Source organism: Amblyomma mixtum, chromosome 1 (genome assembly GCF_055824585.1).
Source record: "Amblyomma mixtum isolate Tamu chromosome 1, ASM5582458v1, whole genome shotgun sequence".
Lineage (NCBI taxonomy): Eukaryota > Metazoa > Arthropoda > Arachnida > Ixodida > Ixodidae > Amblyomma > Amblyomma mixtum.
This window is the reverse complement of record NC_143012.1, coordinates 277,193,785-277,209,473: the sequence shown is the minus strand read 5'-3', so window position 1 is coordinate 277,209,473 and position 15,689 is coordinate 277,193,785. Positions and strand designations below refer to the sequence as shown.

At 49.1% G+C, this 15,689-nt stretch overlaps 1 pseudogene; it reads right to left on the bottom strand.

Annotated features, from left to right (window-relative positions):
• The window catches only part of LOC149371806 (uncharacterized), a 71,681-nt pseudogene extending 57,164 nt beyond the window's left edge, over window positions 1–14,517 (bottom strand).
• Window positions 14,518–15,689: the final 1,172 nt, after the last annotated feature.

Here is a 15,689-nt window from a genome sequence, read left to right as displayed (position 1 = left end):
TCGCGACCATCCCGCGAACGAAATCAAAACGAATATAGACGGAAAGCGAGAAGTCCAGCGCCTCACATCTTTGAATCTCTCTTTCCACGTGTCAGCCGCAACAGCTTAAAAGAAGAGCGCGGAGGCCGGGAAAAGAAACGTCGGGCAAAACGAGCAAGGACGGCCGAGTGACAGGTTTCCTCCGTCGCACCGACGAGGCCCTCGGACGGGCGGAGCGGTGTTCGCCGCGCGCCGGCCGTCGCTTTGTGTACAGAGAGAGGCCGAAGACGCCAGCAGTCGCGGCGCACGAGCGGCGGCGGACCGGGCGCGACAAAGCCGTATGTCGCCGAGGACGAGGCAAAGCACGCTCCGCGGGCCCCGTTCCAGCCTCCCGGGCGGCGATGCATACAGCATGCGTCTGGCGGAGGAGAAGCCGGTCGCGCGCGCGGCTTGACGGGCTTCGGCCGTCGGCTGCTGAGCAAGACGGATGAAGAGGTCAGGGGCCAGCCCCGATCTGGACTTCACGACCGCCGCCGCCGCGATTCTGGCGTGTCGCCGTAGAGAGCGCTGCCTGAGTGGTGCACCGCGGGCAGTCGGCTGGCTTGCGCGAGTCCGCGTGCACGCGAGTGGCTCGCTGCTCGAAGGCAGAGAAGAGCGACAGGCGTTTCCACCATGACCATCAGCGGACTGGCTTGAAATGCGAAGCATTTAAAGATCGAACCTTGGAGCATTTCTGATGTCCCGTGTTGCCTCGTTAATATGCTAGCTGTGTCATCCAGGTAGGCCCGTACGAATAAAATAGAAGAGAAAGAATATATACAGTATAGTTCATGCGGACCTCGAGCAAGAACAAGATGACCTTGGCAGGACACATGGGCTGCTATGGCAGCACCCGATCGAAACGCATGCGCGTTTATATGTAGATGTACCCTCAGAACATATTTTTGACGTTGTTGTCAATCCTATACAGTTTGCTGTCGAAACCTAACCTCGGAATAGACCTTACCAATACTGAGAATTCATATAGGTATTAGGACACGTTAAGATATGCCAAGAAAAGAAAACAGTGGATTTAGAGAGAACTTTTCAGTATCTTTTAATGGCTGGCAGGAGAACTGATTAAACTTGGTGCCGGGCTAGTTGGTGTCTCATTATTTGAAATATTAGGTAGCGCTATAGGGAACACCACAGTGTGAAAGGATGACACGACAAAGAAGAACTCTGCTAACAAGTGGTTTATTTTTCGCTCCAGGGTTCATATTTAGAGGCGTTATCACATCGCATAACTCTCTTTTATGTCTTATTAAACAGCTGGAGCCGCCCCGCTTTGCGCATGTGACGTGATAAAGTCTATAAATATGGAACCTGGAGCGAAAAATATACCAGTTGTTAGAAGTGGTCTTTGTTGTGTCCTCCTTTCACAGTGTGGTCTTCCTTATAGCGCTACCTTCACTTTCAAAGAGCAGTAGATTTAGAAAGCCTGAGCGCAACAGCGAACCAACTCGCAAACTTCGGTGAAGAAAGTGTTCCAAAAGCGCTCTAATTTTAACTAGATCGTCTGTAGGAATACATCGTCTGTAGTGCCGTAGGAATACAGTCGAGCCCACTTATAACGGCCTTAGGTATAGCGAACGCTCAATTATTACGAACGACGGCGGCGCTACCGTCAAAATATGTACTAGGGCAATGTAAACGCATTTAAGATACAACGAACAACTGTGGCCGTCCCACTCAGTTATAATGAACGAGGAAGCGCCGCAAACTTGCCTCCGTAGTCGAAAAACCCGCGCTTCCAACAAGTGCAGAGACCAAAACGCGTCTCTCATCCGCAGTGTCACCACACCGGAGAGAACACGGCGTCACAAAAAAGCAGTAAACAAGGCGGCATTGAAACTGTAGATAACCGCCAGCCAAGCGCGAGCCGATGGCCCGCAGTCAATCGTCTCATCTCTACCGATTGGGCAAAGCGTGCAAAGAGAAGGAAGAGCGCGGTTGACACATCGAAACCGACGGTATACACTGCGCTCGGTCGGAAATAAACCAACGGGAGCGGCTTGAAAAGTTCGAATGCCTTGGAGGAACAGCTGATCACGTGGTATGTGACTCCTGCCAAGTTGGCCGTCGACCTTTCCTGCTGTTACCGTGTGGAGACTGCACTCAGACCACAAACAGTGCAGCTGATACATTCTGTGCCAGCGTGCACTGTATGCTACCTTCGTCCCCGCATGAGCCCAGGAACGACCGACGACGCTGTTGAAAGCCCAGTGGATCAGACGCGCACTTGGTTTTTGCTCATCAACTCCTTGATGGACAACTAGTCGGATGCCTCATGGAATGACCTCGCCTCTGCGATGTTGGCGCCCACACCAACGAACTCCAACGAAGCTGTTCTATTCTACGTGAAGAGCAATCCCGACCTCCAGGAATATGATTAAGATGGCTGAACTGCCAACAGCTACCGTGAACGCTTCATCTGCGATTAGTTATACATTATAAGGCGTTCCTAAAGCAATTGTTCGGAGCAAACAATTGGCCATGGTCTCGGCGAGAACATATGACCGCTCTGCAGAAGTACCGTGATACGGTCAGCTTTGAAGAAATAACCGCACAAAACCCACTTTTAAAAGTAATAAATGCAACTTCTGTCGACCTAGCCTCCTTGTCTGTAATATAGGAAGTATATTTACTACGAAATTCGGATACAATGAACGCCATCCAATTGACCATCAGGTTCGTTCCAAGTGGGCTCGACTTGCACAGGCTGTTAAAATTAAACTAGGTTTAAAGAAAAAATGTATCGAGAGTAGTACACAAAAGGCATTACTCAAAATGGGTTATGTGGCAAGGCGGACACAGTGAGAAGAATTGTAATTTTACCCTGAGTAATTAACGGAAATGCATTAAACTTTTATTCAATGTAGTTATAATGAATGTTAATATTAAAAAAGAGGCAGTCCGGAGCGACCCACACTGCTCACGTCGATGGGCCTTTCCGATAAAGTTCCTTCTTCTCCATCTTAGAGGCAGTGGCATCAAAAGGCTGTTATAATTTCTATGTAACAGTGGTTTATTTGGCGACGATGAGGTCGACGGAAGCAGCGGTGGAACACAGTCCGCCGTCGGTCGGTCAAGCTGAGCAGGGTCTCGGTCAGAGCGACGGCAATGCGGCTAGGCTATAATGCCAATCTTCTTCTTCACAATGATTCCGGTGAGAAGAGGAGACACCCTGGCGACTCATGGTGCCGACAACACAACCGGGTCATAGTACGGCTTGAGGCGTTGGACATACAGTCTCGTGGCCATAGCGGCGATCCGCAAACGGCGTGAGTGGCTCAATAGCATAGTTAACTGGTGATATGTGTGCACTAGGACGGCGTAGAGTATATGATATTTCGAAAGGACTCTCTTGGAAAGGCCGGGAGCACTGGAGGGTATCCACAGCCACACGAGTGAACCGGGTGGGAATGCCGGTTCAAGCTGACCTTCGTCATGGTGGTGTTTGTGGCGCTCCTGAGTATTTGTCATGAGCGACCGTATAGATCAGGCGGCAGACCTTTCCGTGCTGGGCAGTTTCAGAGACAGTTGTACACTCAGATGCGACAGGGCGGTAGGGGACAACTGCGTCGATGGGAGCGGGTGGATGCCGGCCGTAAAACATAAAAAAAAAAGGCGAGAAACCTATGGTAATTCATATAGCAATGTTGTAGGCGTTCGTTATAAAGGGTTTACGAGGTCCCAGTTCGTGTGGTTGGGCGGCGTACATGGCCAACATGACACCCAGGGTGCGATGTGCGGATGGTAGGCGGTACAAGTCCAATTAATTATATTGAACTTGGCGAGCAGAGCTTTAACGACGTCGGACAAGAAGACGCGTCCTCTGTCACTAAGGGGTTAACGAGGAGCACCGTGGCGAAGTATGAAGCGCTGCAAAACGAAGGACGCCACATCACGAGCTGTGGCAGCCGGGAGCGCAGCGGTTTCAGCATACTTGCTCAAGTGATCAATGGCAAAATGACCCAGCGGTTGCCAGCAGCGATGTACGGCAGAGGGCCGTATAAGCTTATTCCAACGCGGTCGAAGGGGCGAGGCGGCCAGGGTAGTGGATGCAACTCGCCAGCGAAGCGATGAGGCAGTTGCTTACGGCGTTTTGGCAGGCCGGGCACGATCGGACATACTTGGGGATGAAGTTGTACATGCCACGCCAGTAGTACCTGAGACAGATGCGACTGTACGTCTTGAATACTCCGGCGTGGCCGCATTCCGGGTCAGTGTGGAAACAGGTTCAGATTTGGAAGCACAGATGTCGCGGAATGACGGCAAGCCATTTCTGTCCACCGGGGTTATGGTTACGCCGATAAAGGAGGTTACTGCGAATGGCAAAATGCGAATCTTGGCGGCGGTGGGCTCGGGATGCTGGGACCACAGATGGATCGGATAGAAAGTCGAGAAGACAGACAATCCACTGATTGTTACGCTGCTCTGAAGGCATGTCGCTGGTAGTGAGGAAAGCGCCGTGGGTTCGAGGGCGAAGAGGCTGGCAATCTCGGCGGGTAGTGGGAAGCGGGACAAGGCATCGGCGTCCTGATGCTTGCGGCGTGACCGGTAGACGACGCGTATGGCATATTCTTGTAGGGGCAGCGCCCATCGAGCCAAGCGGCCGGAAGGTCCTTAACCAAGAAAGCTAACAAAGGGCGTCGAGGTCCATGACAGCGTCAAAAGGAAAGCCATAGAGATAAGGGCGAAACTTGCTGAGGGCCCAGACGATGGACAAGCACTCTTTTTCCGTGACGGATAAGTTGCACTCTGTTTTCGTGAGGGTGGGGATGGCGTAAGGAACTACGTATTCATCGAATCCAGATATGCGCTGAGCGAGCACTGCACCGAGTCCATCCATTACTACTGGCGTCCATGTTTAATTGGGCTGGTGCTTGCGGGTCAAAGTGGCGCAGGATGGGTGGTGCCGTTAGGAGATTGCGCAAGGTTCTGTAGGCGTCGTCGCATACAGGCGACCAACTCGAGAAAAACCACGTTGCTGCCGAGAAGCTGAGCTTTAGGAACAGCAATCGCAGCAAAGTTAAGAATAAAAAGCAGAAAATAGGAACAGAGAATTACGAAGCTGCGCTACTCCTTAATAGAAGTGGGCTTTCTAAATGCAGTCACAGAGCAAAGTTTGGCGGTGTCAGAACGGGCGCCATCTGCAACGTGGCCTAAAATGGTCAGTTCTTGAGCAGCAAAGCGACATTTATTTCAGTTGAGCTGCTGGCCAGTGTCCGAAAGGCAGGTCAAGCCGTGCTTGAGCCAGGACAGGTGAGTACCAAAGTCGGGCGAAAAGATCACGACGTCGTCCACATAGCATAGGCACGACTTCTACTTCAGGCCGCGAAAAATGGTGTCCATCATGTGCTCGAAAGTGACCGGAGCATTACGAGGCCCAAAGGCACGACGTTAAATTCATACAGGCCGTTAGGGGTCACAAATACGGTTTTAGGGCGATCTTCGGCTGCTATGGGGGCCCTGTCAGTATCCAGAGGACAAAAGGAGAGAAGCAAAGAGTTCCGCTCCTTGTAGGCAGTCCAGAGCATCATCAATAGAGGGAAGAGGGCAAACGTCTCTTCGCGTGATGTTATTCAGGCCGCGGTAATCAACGCAGAAACGAATAGAGCCATCTTTCTTCACGTGTACTACGGGGGAGACGTTTGGACGGTGAAGCATGGTGTCAACCTGTTCGTGAATTAGAAGGCGCTCAGTCGCGGAGAAACAATATGGTCGCTCACACAGAGGGGCATGGCCACCGGTGTCGGAGGGGATGGGCGACAGTCAACGTGCGGCTCAAAGCGGGTTGGTGCGAATCGGAGGAGAAGCGAAATTGGGGAAGCAGCGCGAGAAGCATAGTGCGTTGAGGTGCAGGAAGTGGCGTCGATGAAGCGAAGGCAAACGTGTGTAGGCGAAGTGTTTAGCGTGGTGACCGGTGGGCTGAGGGCATCTGCACCGAGGGACGGCGAATTATCATTTTCTCATCACGTTGGAGAATGGAACCAATCAGCTGGACGGTGCCGAGGCACTTCCCGCGACGCACAGCGGAAGGATACGCAAATGTATTGGTCAGAACCACGTGGTAAGGCCAGCTGAAAGGGTGAGTACGGTGTAAGGGCAAGTACTTGCGGCGGAGAAATATGGGTGATGATGTAAAAAGTACATTGCCGTCGCAAGCATAGTCCCAAGTGATGGACACAATAACAGCAGAGTACGCAGGCAGGTTAACGTCTTCGGCAACAACGACTTTGGGAGATGCGGCACAAGGGGCAGCAGCCGGCGAGGAATCGCTGTACGCAAATAACTCCAATTCAGCACAAGCAGAATCAATGACTGCGTTATGGCGCGACAGGAAGCCCCAACTCGAGATGATGTCATGAGATCAGGTCGGCAAAATGGTGAATTCAGTTGCGTACAGGACGTCCTGAGTAAAGACTCGAGCAATGCGCATCGCTAACGGCTCAGTAGGCTGCGCGCTTGCCGTGCGCAGCGAGAACACATTAAATGGTGTCGTCATTTTCCTCAAGGCGCGGCAAAAGGTGGCGGCCATGGTACAAACTACACCGGTATCGATGAGCGCCAGAACAGAAACGCCGTCCATAAAAACTTCGACCACATTGTCGGGAGAGAAATGAGGCCATTGACATTTCGCTGGAGGCGCAGTTCTCGCCTCAGGGACTGCGGAATCTAGTTTTCCTCTTGCGGAAGAGCGGGGCGCCGGCGCGTGGGAGAAAGGGAGTGGCGACGCGGGGAAGGTGAGCACTGGGTGGAGTAGGCGGAGCTTCAGGCGACAGGGGATACTCTGGCGGCTTGGCTGTAGCTCTGTAGCTGCGTATTGAGCTTGAGGAGACCAGTAGCCGGCAACTTGGGGAGGCGGCGGGGATACTGGCTCCCGACGACGGTAATGCCGGGTCACATGACCAGGCAGACCGCAAGAGTAACAGGTGGGACGATTGTCACCTGTACGCCAGGGATTCCTGATTGGTGGAAGCGGTCTGAAGAAAGGCCTCGTCACTTGAGGGATCTGAGGTACAGGCGCTTGAGGCGTAGCGTAACTCGAGCGGTAGCTAGGTGACCTGGGGCGTGCAGCGGCGTCAGCATAGGTCGACGGGGCAGCGAGAGGAGCAGGCTGAGGTGCTGGTGCAGGCGGATGGACCGGTGGAAGGGCGTCAACCCCACGTTCGATGATGGCGTGGCAAAGGTCTGGCGCCAGGTTTGGAGACGGCCCGGGGTTGGATGGCAGAAGAGAGAACTGTCGAGCAACTTGCTCAACAATGAAGTTTTTGATCTGTTGCGATAGCACCGAGTGGTCAGGTGCAGCTGACAGGCCGGCAAGCGACTCGACAGGCGCAGCGGGCTGTCGAGTGAGGAGCCACTGCTTGCGCAGCTCGTCGTAGCTCTGGCAGAGACTGACAACGTAGGAAACGGTGCACAGATCTCGGGACAACAGCATCTGAAATACGTCATCCTCGATCTTTTTTAAAGTATGCTTTACGTTGTCGGTCTCGAACATACGGGCGTTGACGGACGAACACAGGTTGAACCCATATTCAGTGTAGCTCGTGAATGTTTCGCCCGACTGCTGCGAACGCTAGCGCAAGCGTTGCTCGGCACGTATAGCTCTCGGACAGCAGGACGACCAAACACTTCGGAAAAGGTTTTTCTTGAAGGTGGCCCACGTGAGAGGTCTGGTTGCGATACCAGTGGTTGGCAACGCCAGTCAAATAGAAGATGACGTTGTTCAATTTCGTAGTGTCGTCCCCCTTATCACAGGTGCTCACCTCCTCGTGTGATATGGGCCAGTGTTCGGCATCGTGGTCGTCAGTTCCGCTGTCTGTCTCCCTGGCTTTTTCCTGTGGCTGTCTTTTTGTAGCGCAACTTGGTTCCTTCAAAGCAATGCACCAACTTGCCCAACAAGAAGTTCTTCTAAACAGTTCCGCTGAAGAGGGCGGGGTCCCGCTCGCGGAGGGAACAGGAACATTTATGACTGCCGGACCCACTTGATGGTAGGCGTCTGCGGGTATACTGGTGGTCGGTAGCGTGTGGCTGCAGAGTTCAAGGCGGACGGGGACAGCGAACCGAACCTCCACCAAATGCAACAGTGGTTTATTTTACGACGCTGAGGTCTAGGGGAGCAGCGGAGCAACACAGACCGCTGACGGTCAGGCTTTGCAGGGTCTCGCTCGGAGCGATGGCAATGCGCTAGGCTAATGCCCATCTTCTTCTTCACATGTACAATTTTAGTAACACACCTGTGTTGTGAGATATGCAAATCTAAAACCTAAAGATATGCAAATCTATTCACTGGAGTGAACAAGAAGATAGTTAATGAATTTTACTTAATTGCTCAGGTTCCGATAATTTTTATCAATGCTTGTGTACGCCGGGCTGCATAATCCATTTATAGTACGGACGTTTGTGGGCTAGCTCTCGTTAATTTCTTTTTTATCATTAAAGGGCAACTGATATCCTCTTTACACGGGCAGCCTAACTATAGTTAAGCTTAACTGCTGTTAGAGGGCTTAACCATAGTTAACGCAAACCACAGTTACCCGTGCTTACACGCAATTTGGGCATGTCGGTTAGAGTGACGGAAACCGTCATGTGATTACCACCTTTGTGAATTTATGATTTCACCTTAAGCGGTGTATTATCAATCAAGATTACTTTAAAAAGATTATATGATCGAAAAAACGGTTGTTTCTCGTTCTTCTATCTGCGGGGCAGTTTTTTTCCTGCGCATGTGGCGGACATTAGAGTAAAGCTGGAAAGGAGTCTACACACAATGATCGTAGTTGACTTTACAGTCAACATAATAGCCATATCTAGCCACTACTGTCCCAACGGGAGCCGCGATATCGCTCCTTCCGTTGTGCCTCATTTTTGACTGTGTTCGCAACGCTTGTGCGTCGTTAGTGCAGTCAAGTGCGGCGCTTCATTACATCCTCACTTTCGTGACACGAGTGTACGATATCGTGTCCTGTGCTCTTCAGTGTGTGATTATGTTCATATGTCGAGTGCCAGACGTGTGGTCGAAAATGCGTTTGGACGTGTGAAAGCACGCTTCAGAATCTTGCTGAAGGGTCTGGATTGCAACGTACACGATGTGAACACTGTGATCCGCGCTGCTTGTGTGCTGCACAATATCTGTGAGCAGCTCAATGATCAGTGTGACGCAGGCTGGTTTGGTGCAGTGCAAAGTGCAGATGAGAGGCGTCCTCAGCCAGTGTGCACAAGTAGCCGAGTAGAGCCGTCAGGGGTAGCTATACGGAATGCTCTGGCAAAGCATCTTTCAGGCAACTGAAACATCTTGCATGATCCGTGTTCCTTGCCTTTTTTTACTAATAGATGACTCAAGTGTATTGAGCAACTAAAACCTTGGGCTAATTGGGTTCAGTTTTGTTAAGCTGAATTAATAGGTGGTTCAGCTGCGTAGCAGCCAGAGAGATGGCACGATGTAACAGGAGCTAGCTCTGTGTATATAATGAGAATGAGAGGAAATGGCAACTGTAGGTTGGCACAGAAGGCGTTTTGCCCGAGGTTGCTTTGCTTTCACTGCAGCAAAGCTGATGCATTGCTAGTATAGCTGGTGCCATTTATGAGGACTTCATTTAGAGGCTTGAGTTTCTACTACTGCACCCATTCTGCCACTGCTCTCTTCTCACAGGAATTCCAAGAATACCAACCTACCTTTCTTTTAACCATTTCAACCGCTTGTCTCTCGTGCTGAGCTGCCATTTGCATCTGTTTGTAGGTGTCTCTTTGACTGTGTTGTATTTCATTTTATTCTGGAGACATATGCATGCCTGTGGTAATGAGATTTTCCTCAAATGAATCTTAAGCTTCATGAAGGGATGTGATACTTTGGTGGGTATACGCTGCTTGCACACTTCTATTCAGATGATGACATTGTCTGCATATGCCATGAACTGTACATCTTCGTTGTGGGCAAGACAGTGCTTTTACCTGTTCACGATTACATTAACACCAATATGTGGAAAACTCTATTGTCAAGCCTGTACTGTCTCTTTTTTTTTTTTTCAAATCTCGGACGCTGCATGAGAGTCTGCTCACTCTCATTCTAAAATAGAGCCTTATTGCATGGTGGTCATTTTGTCCTTCCTTTGAGTTGCTGTAATGGTTCCCTCTTTCCTCAAGCAGTTACGGTGACAAATATTAGTGCAACCAGTGGCGACAGAGTGCATGTGTGTATTGTGCAGCAGGGGATGGAGGGACTATCTGGGATACATAGTCATTGTGCCATTGGAATTAACCCCTTGTAACACCATGTCTGCAACAATATGTTTGTATTCCTGTATTTTTAGTTTGGCCACCGGTAAAACACAGTGTGAAAGTTTTATGCTGCGCACATCAACCATTATGTACCATTGATAGGGAGATTTTTGTTGTTGTGTTGCTTCGTCATGATTTATTGTTGCGAATGATTCTCCTAATGAACAGTACTGCCCGGGAACCAAATAATCCATTAAAATTGATGCACGACTGTATACCCCTTGTTGTTACCTAGCATTTCAGGAATGCTAGGAGCCTCATTATGGCATCATTTGCACAAATTTATTCCAGTAGAATTTCATCTGCCTCCAAGTTCAGATTTGTTTCCTTTATTAATGGTTCAGACAACACATGCATAATTATTTCCCCATAAGAATAATTCTCATGTGCTTCTGCATTAACTCATGAACACAGGCTCTGGTAACCAAGCATCAATAAATCCAGTTCAATGTGTCAACATTCATGGCTTTTAAAATGACTGCTGCTAAAAAACAAGACATTGAAGAAAGTGTAGTGCAATATGTTTGCAATGAACTACTTGTAAGCAACGTATATCAGACATGTACAGTTTTATGTCAGAACTAATTTTTTTACTTTTAAGGCCCCTAATCTCAGCTGGAACACTCACTTGCCATAAAGGAAACCCATTTAACTACAAACCAGATGAAAGCCTTGTAGCGAGATTACTTGGTACAGAGGCTGCTGCTTTGCCAGGATGAGGCAAGTGGAATGATACTCGGAAGTTAACTGTTTTAAGCCAGAGGTTTGGGTGAGTGGGTCATATGTAAGGATGAAATGCAGCACAAAGCAAAGGAAGGACAAGAAAGAACTTGACGAAGCATACTGCTGACTGTTAAGCTCGTCTTTTACACCTGTGACAAAATATAGTTTGAGAAGGGGAACACTGCTAGAGAATAATTTGTTTACACAGAGCTCACATACCTTACTAATATCCCACAAAACTCTCTTTCGAAAGCATGAAAATCTATCATTTGTACAGTTAGGCTCACGTTAAGCTGTAAAAAGCTGCGGTTTGTACCAACCACTAGCCCTTCTTGCGACAAACAGTCCTTCACCTACACACTACTTTCGCTGACAAACCTGTTAAATCATGCAGATCTCAATCCTTCCAGTAAATAAACAATTTGCTGGTACACAATACTGAGAAGCTGGTTTACGCTCCCATTTTTATAGCTTGTTTCACATTTTATAGTATTCATTGTTGTTGAGTATTGCTATTTTTTTGCTGATTCACTGTCATTGTGCTATTTCATTTTGTCATTTTGTAGCATTATCTGTGCATTGTCTGCTGCTCTCTATTGCTTGCTGTGTATTTCTTCGCAATATTTGTGTATTACTGGCCTATATGCTCCTGTTTTACAGTTCAAAAAGCTTTTAGTCTCGCACTCACAGTTTTTGAAAGTGCAGTGTGATAGATACTATTGCATTTTCTGTTTGTTGAGCAAAAGTAAACTTTCTCTGCGCATTTTCATGTCAGTACTATTTTGCTATGATTAATATTCCCCAGAGTCTCCCCGCACGCTATCACTTACACTAAAGACAGCCCATTTGGTTGGAAGAAAGATGAACGCCCCTTGCAAATGATGATCAGTGAATAGGCAACAGCAGGAAGTTCACTGTGGAAAGGTATGTGGAGCGATACCCTAGGAGCAACAGCAGTATTTCTTGCCACAACCTTATTCGTTTATTGCACCCACACCTATATTCTTCTGTAGTGTACACACACCCATTGTCAATACGTATACTGCACACTGCTGTGGTAGTCAACCCCCACAGTAATTTGCTGCTTAAACCACAGTATAAAATTCCAGACGTAAAAGAGCTTTGTTCATATCATCACATGCTGCTAAATACCTTTGCATCGGTCTGCATTGTCGAAACGCCTCCTCTTTGGAGTATCAGAAACTGATTCCATTGCCTCTTAAGCCGTGCTAGGGTGAGGTGCACGTGACAGTTCAGTGAAAAATATGGCAGCACCCAGGAAGCCCTCAAAAGAATACACCACAAACTGCAAACCAACAAGCACTTGTGATCACTCTTTATTTTATGACTGACTGCTTCCTCTCTCAAGGAATCTTTCTAGAAGCCTGACCATGCTTGCATTAATGTCGTTCGCTTCTCCTTGAAGGCGGACCATTTTTTTGCGCATTTTATGGGCTTTTCGTTCGGCCCGTACTGCTTCCTCTGCTTCTGTTTTGTGGAGGGCAATCAGCTTCTGCACAGTGGTTGCCGGTCTTTTGTGGCCACTCTTTTGAGTTTTGGGTCTGCTACCATTTGTCCCAGCAGTATCCGCACTGCTTCCTCCACAGCCATTGCTGCCACTTGCAATTGCCAGTGCATGTACCACAGGAGTTGTGCTGCCGCTGGCGGAACTGCCAGCATTTTGCAGGTGGTCCTCTCTGCTTGCTTCTGGAAGCCCGTCCTCCCACGACATCACCACTTCTGCACCGTCAGGTGCCTCATTGACGACTGGCAGCTGCACATGACACAAAACAGAAAACAGCATGCTTTTAAGATTTGAAAGGAGAGGTTAAAGGCATCTAAAAGAAATGCACTCACCAGCTGCCACAGTATATTGAGAAAAACAGAAGCTCTTGACGGCCACGGTGAGGTGGGCATTTCAGCATGGCACTGAGGTTGAAGAGGTCTTTTCTTGGTCTATGAAGAAAGGAAATGGCGCAGTAAATGTCGCACATATTGGTTTACACCTTAACTGAAAGGAGGGAGTGAAAGAAAAAAGGAGGAAAGAGGTGCCATAGTGGAGAGCTCAAATAATTTCGACCACCTGGGTATCTTTAACGCGCACTGACGTCGCACAGCACACGAGGGCCTTTTGCGTTTTGCCTCCATCGAAACGCGGCCGTGTCTGTACATGGTTTCAAGAGGCAAGTGCCATTTTTGCTCTGCTTTGCCGATGCTCAAGGTTGTGGGAGTGGTTTACTCTGCACAACTCCCAAATGTGCTCTTTACTGTCTGCCACTGGCCAGCCTGTCGTAAATCGAAGTACACAGTGCACTGAGAAATGGGTAGTGATGGAATTGTGCAGTGATTTCATGAACTGATAGGCAATGTTACAAATAGCAAGTCACCTCCATATTTTCCTCGACTCGCCCATCATCGTTCATGGGCAGGCACCCAAGAAAACTGTGGAGCTGCCACTAGAACAACCATGGCACACCGGGTGAGCCTGTAGCAGTGCCCGTCCGTCTAAAATAATTGTACTGCTTAAATAAAAGACATTGAAGATTGCAATCCGAGCAGTTTGCAGTTTCAGCAGTTATCTTCAGTGCATTAAAGGCCACTGTGCATTCAGCACTGCGAGACTAATATTTCACAATTATGTGCCTAACCAGCAGGCACATGTGCTGGTGAAATTAGTGCAGTTTAAATTTACGATGTTGCTTTAATCCTACCGGTTGCAGTTTTGAAAGTGAAGCCGCAACTCTGTGAGGCAGTGCAGAGTGGAACGCGGAAAAGTTATATGAAAGAAATAAATAAATCTGCTCAGTTACTGCCATAGCAGGAGGCCTGAAACGCTGACGCGTGCGTGCATAGCCGACGCGTACCGAAGATGAAATACCGACGCTGATGGCGATGCAGATCGTAGACAATAACAACACAAACGGAGGATGAAGTTGTCATGCAGTTCGATGCACGCGTGCACGAGCGAAGTCAAATTAGAACGACTATACGCCGAGTGACGTGTTTGCTGTCTCTGTCATGTGTCCTTACTCTCGAAAACTTTACGACCTTTACAACATATCTGCAAGATCGTATCGGACACCAGTAATCGCTAGCGACATGTGCTACTACCGCACATGGGGGGCTATAGCTCAGTTGCACCAGAGTTCTTCAATAGCTTGTTGTACTGAGTAAACAACACCAAGAAAGCGATATTGCACGAGTATTATTCGTTTAAGATCGCACTTACCGGTTTTTCTTGTTGACGTTGTCCATCTTCTGCTTGACTTGCTTGGCAGTGTATGGGCCTTCGCCCGGCGCAAGCCCGGCGTTCAGCGCGTCCGCGATCGCTGCGTATATTCGCGCGTTGCGCGTGTTGCCTCGCAGTGCAGGGAGACGGTCCTCCCAGATGCGTATCAAGGCCGTTGTTGTTGCATCAGGCCAGTTGACACGCCTCTGGGAGGACGACTCGCTTGACATCGGCGTTTCTGCTGCTGCGGGCGCCGCCATCTTGTCGCGAACAGTAGTTAGCCGCAAACAGTAGTTAGCCAGCTCGGCTACGTTAACTGTAGTTAGTGGCGTAACTATGGTTTGGCTTGTCGTGTGAGCACGGCTAACAATAGTTACGGAGAACCGTAGTTACCTTAATTGTAGTTAAGGGCGCCCGTGTAAATACAGTATGAAGCGGTTTCAGAACTCGATGAGTTTAAGGCTGCCGAATGTGCGAAATGTGCAAGTAAAGCCTGCGAAATCGTTTGCTCTAGCATTTGAAATGGTGGCGTAATCGTCGAATAAAGTCATCGTCGGTGTTCAGGCTTCTCTGAAGTACACAGCGACGGGAAGAGGCCCTGATAATGACGTCACGCATGACGGCACTACGTTTCCAGCGAGGAAACGGTTATTCCATGGAAGAAAACCGACATCAAAGATGAAGCGCACGATGCACTGTTTGGCGCCATCTGACGACGCACAGCAGCATGCAGGCGAAAGCAGCGGACATCTGAAAATTTGTCAACAATGACGTCACTGCCGAGTTTCCTTGCACTTCTCCAACGTAGTGAGGAGAAGCCTAAGCATCATCGCGGTTTGAATCGACGATTAAGTCACCATTTTACATGCTAGTGAAAAAATACTATGCATGCTTTATATTGAGGCTTGATAGATTCGAATTCTTGAATAACCTCGAGTTCTCAAAAAACCGTTTCTGCTTCCCTTTTGAATCTTGACACCCTGTATATATACTCTAAGGGTACTGTCCAGCACTGGGTTGAGACCAGAAGGAAGTGGCAAGTCAGCGTTCGAGAGTTTGAGCGGCGGTCCAGCAGGCAGGTCTCGTGCATTGGGAACAACCGACCTCCTCCTTTTCGGCGGATGCCTGCAATGAGCCCGCGCTTCTCTGCTATACATTATAATACAAAGGCGGTTACGGTATACGCACTTAAAGGGTTGGCCAGACGCCCCAGGCGACATGGTATGCTTTTGAGCAGTATATGCGGAGAGTCATGGCGGCTATGAAGTTCCCAAGCTGCTCAAGCGTGAACACGATGCTTCTCCTCAGACTCCAAATATTTTCAGCTTTGGGAAAGCTCAGAAGCAGACCTCGCTGTTTACGACCAATTTTGTAAGTGCATCCTGTATAGGCTCTTCACATTCGATCCCTCCAGAGCAAATACTGCATGCGC